Genomic DNA, 7,237 nt, shown 5'->3' on the forward strand with positions numbered 1-7,237 from the left:
TCAAAGTTCTTCACAATGTAAAAGAATATAGCGCCGGCGAATATCGCCATATGTTCGGCGAACCGCGAATTTGTAAAGTTTGCCACGAACCAACCGCCGGGCGAACCGCAAGGCCATCTCTAATAAAAAATAAATAAAAACATCTACAGGTATGGACACGTTTTTTTCCTTCTTTTCTTCATTGTAGAGTCATAATGAAGACGTGAAATGATGAAGGAACACAAGGAATTAAGTATTAAACAGAAAAGTATTAAAAAACTAGAATGTTTTATATTTTAGATTTTCCTCTGTTGCTTTGATGACAGCTTTGCATTCTCCCAGTCAGCTTCATGAAGTAGTCATCTGGAATGGTTTTCAATTAACAGGTATGCTTTGAGAAGATTTCATTTGTGGAAATTCTAACCTTTATAATGTATTTGAGACCATAAGTTGTGTTGGGCTGAGATACATAAGATTGGTATTGTCACATATCATTGCATATAGGCTTTGGCATAAAGAGAATTTTTTTGTGTTCAGAAATAAGAGATTTTAAAATAAAAACAAAGGACAGTTTGCATTACACAGACTCTAAAGTATTTAAAGTGAAAGTCATTTATTGCCTGCATATATTGCTATTGCATTTAAAGTGAAAATCATTTATTTCTGCATTTGTCAGTATTGCATTTAAAGTGAAAGGTTCTTTAATATTCATATTAATTGTTATATCATTTAAAGTAAAATATCTGAACCTGATATTACTATGCCACTGTTAGAGGATGCAAAGCTAGATAAAGTAGAGGGGGGAGAGCAAGAGAACCTGTCTAAGTTAGAAGAGTCTGATGCAGCATTAGTCTTGCCTCAAACAAATATAGCCTAAACAGATGAACTAAGACGTTCATCACGTGCCAGAAAACTGACCCCAAAAATGCTGGAAAATTTGGAGCAAGACGCAGCATTAAAAGGAAAAAAGTTTGCCAGAATGTATGAGAAGTGGAAATTATACATTAGAGGCATTCATGGAAAGTTAAAATAAGAAAGTATAAAAGGGAACTTGAGTGATATGGTAGAAGAATCTGAATCAGAGCTTATGGCAGCATATGTCAACCTGCGGTTACTTACCTTCCCAGGACATTGTAAGGAACATGGACACATGTACTGTGATCATTAATGATTTAGTAAAGCTTATGAGAGAACTCTCATCTGCAGAAAAGCCAGACTTAGAGTACACAAGAGGATATGAATCAGAGTAGTCAAATCTGTACTAAGTGAAGAAACTGACTTCTATTTTTATCCATACACCCAGGAGAATGGAAATCTCTAGCACTTAGTGAGGAAATAAGTCATTATCCTTTCATACCTGCTCATAAAGGGAAAGAGAGACCTAGTCCAGTGTTAGGAAAAGGGTGTGTGAACTTACCTTCTATCTCTAACGGAAAAAATGAAGAAGAGGACTCCCCTAATTCAGATAAATGAAAAAATAGAACTGGATGATTCTATTCCTAGATGTCACTGCAACAGTCAGGAGAATGTTACAACCATTTTCCTAGCAAGAGCACAGAAAACAGTCCTCACTAGACTTCCCATTCCGGAACCTACTGTATTTTCAGGAGACGTACTGAAGTTCATAGAATGGAAAAGAAGCTTTGAAATCATCATTAAGCGTGATTGCTTCAGTTTAGTCGACAAGTTATTCTACCTTCAAATATATGTTGGTGAAGAAGCCAAGGAAGTTCTTGAAGGTAACTTCTATAGAAGAGACGAAGAAGCCTATTTGAATGCAAAAATCTGGTCATTCTTTCTTAGTACAAAGAGCCTTTAGAGAAACTGAATAACTGGCCTAAAATAGGTCCTAAAGAACACTTCAGACTCCAAAAGCATGGTGACTTCCTGCAAGCATGCAGCAATGGCATCCCACATGCTCAAGGACTGGAAGTACTGAACGACTATCTAGAAAACCACAGGATGCTAACTAAGATACCTGAAGAAGTGGCTTCTAGATGGAATCGCTATGTGACTAAATAGATAGATCTAGTTAAGAACTTCAAAATTGTTTTAAAGAGTTCCCTGAGTTCGTCAATGAAGAAGCCCGGATAGCATGTAATTCAGTAACATCATCTTACGTTTTAAAATCCTTAGAAGAAAGGCCTGCAAAAGAGATAAGACGTGCAAGAGCAACTAGCTTTGCAACTAACACAGCAGCTAAAGGTCCAGATAACTACGAGAGCAAGTTCAAAGTCACTACTGGGATCAGTAAAGGGACAGAACCAACAAATCTTCAGACTACCTTCAAGTGTATGTTCTATGGAGAGAACCACTCCATACACAAGTGCCAAAAATTGAAGGAGACGTCCCCAGAAGAAAAGAAAAAAATTGTACTGGATAACCAACTGTGTTTCAAATGTGTAAGAAAAGGCCATGTTACAAAGGAGTGTAAGAAAAAGGCCACATGCAACATTTGCAAAGGACGCCATCCTACACCACTACATGAAGAATGTCCAAAGAAGGATAAATCCTCACTACCTAAAGATACTGAGGAAAAAAATAAAGTATTGGAATTATTTTGCAGAGTGAGGGAAGGATAAAGCAACGGCACATCAATGGTTGTACCAGTGTGCATTTCAAATCCTAAATGGAGGAACAAGAAGGTATACGCCTGTGCGCTACTGGATGCCCAGAGTGACGTCGCCTTCATTGATCAAGAAATCTGCAAGAAGTGGCTACAGAACCAGTGAAGCTCAAACTCACCACAATGACGGAGAGAGACACGGTAGTGAACAGTCAAAGGACTGAGAGTTAGAGGACTTCATTTGAACTTCACATTAGATCTACCTCCAGCTTATACAAAATACATAGAAACATAGAATGTCGGCAGATAAGAACCATTTGGCCCATCTAGTCTGCCCAATATACTGAATACTATGGATAGCCCCTGGCCCTATCTTATGTGAAGGATGGCCTTATGCCTATCCCATGCATGCTTAAACTCCACTGTATTTGCAGCTACCACTTCTGCAGGAAGGATATTCCATGCATCCACTACTCTCTCAGTAAAGTAATACTTCCTGATATTACTTTTAAACCTTTGCCCCTCTAATTTAAAACGATGTCCTCTTGTAGCAGTTTTTCTTCTTTTAAATATTCTCTCCTCTTTTACCTTGTTGATTGCCTTTATGTATTTAAAAGCTTCCATCATATCCCCTCTGTCTCGTCTTTCTTCCAAGCTATACATGTTAAGGTCCTTTAATCTTTCCTGGTAAGTTTTATCCTGCAATCCATGTACTAGTTTAGTAGCTCTTCTCTGAACTCTCTCCAAATTATCAATATCCTTCTGGAGATATGGTCTCCAGTACTGAGCACAATACTCCAAATGAGGTCTCACTAGTGCTCTGTAGAGCGGCATGAGCACCTCCCTCTTTCTACTGGTAATTCCTCTCCTTATACACCCAAGCATTCTGCTAGCATGTCCTGCTGCTCTATGACCATGTCTGCTTACCTTTAAGTCTTCTGAATTAATGATCTCTAAATCCCTATCCTCAGATACTGAGGTTAGGACTGTATCACTGATTTTATATTCTGCTCTTGGGTTTTTACGCCCCAGGTGCATTATCTTGCACTTATCAACATTACTTTTTAGTTGCCAGATTTTTGACCATTCCTATAGTTTTCCTAAATCCTTTTCCATTTGGTGTATCCCTTCAGGAACATCAACCCTGTTACAAATCTTTGTGTCATCAGCAAAAAGACAGGTCCTCTAGATCAATATACCTCTAGATCAAGATCACAAACCTACCTGTGAAACAGTAAAATAAATGGGAGCACCTATCTGTCATATGTCATGAAATGTCCCTGTTGAAGGAGTTTGGTGTTGGACTCTTGATAGGCTACGATTGTCCCAAAGCCTTGATACCACGAAAGATAATCACAGGAGGAAAGGGTGAACCCTACGCTGTTCAAACTGATCTAGGATGGGGTGTTGTTGGAGGCAAACAGCAGATCGCAAACTCAAGACAGGTGACAGGTTTGTGTCATCTAATATCTGTCCAAGAGTTACCAACTGTAAGTCCAGCAAAAGTAATCAAGATCCTTGAATCCGACTTTGCAGACATAAGTTTTAAAGAAAAGAGTGTATCCCAAGAAGACATTGCTCAGCAAAGTACGATGGTGTTGCATTGAATAATCATCTACTAAAAGGACCAGATCTTACAAGCACTCTGCCTGGAGTACTCTGTAGATTTATAAAGTATCCCGTAGAATTCATGTGCGACATTGAAAAGATGTTCCACCAGTTTCATGTGAAGAATAAAGACAGAGACTTTCTGAGGTTTCTATTGTGGGAGGACGGAGATACAGATTCAGAGCCAGCAGAATACAGAATGAAAGTACACTTGTTTGGAGCAGCATCGTCTCCAGGTTGCGCCAATTATGGTATGAACTACCTGGCCAATCAGAATGAAAAGGATTGCCCATCAGCAGCAAATTTTCTGAAGAAAAACTTTTATGTAGATGATGGTCTTATAAGTCTAGAGTCCACAGAATCTGCAATGAAACTAGTGAAAGAAAGCCAAGAGTTATGCGCAAGAAGAAACCTGTGCCTTCACAAATTTAGGAGAGTTTGATAAGAGACTGGCAAAACTTGAGAGAAGTTCGGATACCCAGATGTTTTGTACCTCCTGATTTCAGAAATTACAAGAAAATAGAACTTCATTACTTTTCAGATGCCAGTAGTTATGGTTATGGTCAGTGCTCCTACATCATAGTGATAGGAGAAGAAAGGATAGTCTGTTCCCTGCTTATGGGAAAGGCCAGAGTTGCACCTACCAGTATTCAGACAATACCAAGACTTGAACTGACAACAGATGTTGTTTCAGCATCAATAAGCAAGTTTCTGAGAGAATAACTGGAATTGAAAATAGATGAAGAATGTTTTTGGACGGACTAAAAAGTTGCCCTAGGATACATAAACAATGAAGCTCGAAGATTCCATATCTTTGTCGCCAACAGAGTTGAGAAAATTCGGGAAATAACAAATCCAGAACATTGGCATCACATTGACACAAAGCATAACCCAGCCGATCATTCTTCAAAAGGCCTGAATGTAACAGAATTGAAAAATTCAAATTGGTTCAGCGGTCCAGAGTTCCTTTGGGAAAAGGAAATCACGCCCAGTAAAGGTTACACAGAATTGTCTATGGGTGATCCAGAAGTAAAAGTTGTACAAACTTTGAGCACTGCTGCCAAGTGTCAAGATGACATACTTGAAAGACTAGCCAGATGTTCAAAATGAAATACGGTCATAAATGTAGTAGCTCGAATTCAACGTTTGGCAAAGGGAATCAGAAAGAAGGAATTGTTGAATGTAGAAGAAAGAATGAAAGCTGAAAAAACTGTCATAAGACTCATTCAACAGAGATTCTACAGTGAAGAGTTGAAGAGACTTAGTCAAGAACCTAAAAGGCTTCCAAACAACCACCCATTGTACAAGCTTAATCTTGTTCTGCAGGATGGTATACTGAAGATGGGAGGGAGACTAGAAAATTCTACCCAAAAATTCTACCTTCACAAGATTGATTATTGATCACTACCACAACAAATCCTTGCATCAAGAAAGAAGCTTTACCCAAAGCTGTTTGAGAGAAGGTGGTTATTGGATAGTGAAAGTAAGAAAAGTTATAGCAAAGTAAGGCCTCATGCACACGACCGTTGTTGTTTTCCATTCCGCAAAATGGGGTTCCATGATCCGTTTCCATTTTTGTTTCCGTATGTCTTCCTTTATTTTTTGAAGGACCACCCAACATAAAGGAAGGTAAAAAAAAGTCTAAGACAGGTTTGCCATGCAAATGATAGGAATAAAACAGACACGGACGACAATCTTGTGTGCCTCCGCGTTTAGCGGTCCTATTGACTTGAATGGGTCCGCAAACCGTTTTCCACGGACAAGAATAGGACAGGTTATATTTTTTTGGGACGGACTGGGACCACGGATCACAGACGCGGATGGCAAACGGTGCACTATCCGCATTTTTCATGGCTCCATTGAAATAAATGAGTCCACATCTGAAAAGCTAAAATCTGTGGAACGGACGCGGAGACAAACAACGGTTGTGTGCATGAGGCCTAAATGTGTAGTCTGCAGAAAGGCATGTAGACCTACCAAAGAATGGCAGATTTACTGGAAGATCGTGTAAACCCATCACCACCATTTATTTATAGTGGAATGGATTGTCTTGGCCCATTCATCACCAAACAGAACTGCAAGAAGTACAAGAGATATGGACTAATATTTACATGTCTGAGCTCCAGAGCAATTCACCTGGAAATGTTAGAAGATATGTCAACTGACGCATTCATCAACGCCTTGAGATGTTTCATAGCCATTAGAGGTACTGTCAAAGAGCTTAGATCTGACCAAGGATCTAATTTTGTCGGCGCAAAAAATGAATTGAAGAAAGCTCTAAAAGAGATCGATAAAAAAAAATTTACGGAGTATTTGTCAAAGAAACAGTGTGACTTACACATGAATGCTCCACATGCAAGCCATACACAAGGAGTTTGGGAAAGACAAATCAGAACTGTAAGAAATGTGTTAAGTTCAGTGTTGAAAAGAACACCATAAGAATAGATGATGCTTCACTTTGGACTCTATTCTATGAAGTAATGTCTATTGTTAACAATCGTCCACTTACAGTTGATAACATCAATGATCCAACAAGTTTGGACCCTTTAACTCCCAACCATCTACTTCACCTTAATTCTGATTACGTACAGCCAGCACCTGGCAAGTTCACCAAAGATGATTTATATGCTAAAATGAGATGGCAAATAGTTCAATATCTATCAGATCAGTTTTAGAATAAATCGAGGAAAGAGTACTTAGCCAATCTTATGCTAAGAAGTAAATGGCAAACACCGAGAAAAAATTTCCAAGTTGGTGACATAGTGGTAGTGAAAGAAGAATATTTACCAAGAAGTCAATGGAAATTGGCCAAGGTTCGAGAAGTTCAAAAGGATGAAGACGAACTAGTAAGAAGAGTGTTGTTACAAATAGAAGACTCAAAACTTGACAAAAAGTGAAAACGTCTCACTACTCCACTCATGTTGGAACGTCCTATACAGAAGTTAGTTGTTTTACTTAAGAGTGATAAAAGACACTTGAGAGTTGAGAACATGATGGAAAATTCATCAAATTCATGTTTAAGTCCTACTACTGAGAACATAGAATTATAGGTAATTTTAGTGGGAGTGTAGCTGGCCAGCTAAG

Source organism: Bufo gargarizans, chromosome 5, assembly GCF_014858855.1.
Source record: "Bufo gargarizans isolate SCDJY-AF-19 chromosome 5, ASM1485885v1, whole genome shotgun sequence".
In the NCBI taxonomy this organism is placed as follows: domain Eukaryota; kingdom Metazoa; phylum Chordata; class Amphibia; order Anura; family Bufonidae; genus Bufo; species Bufo gargarizans.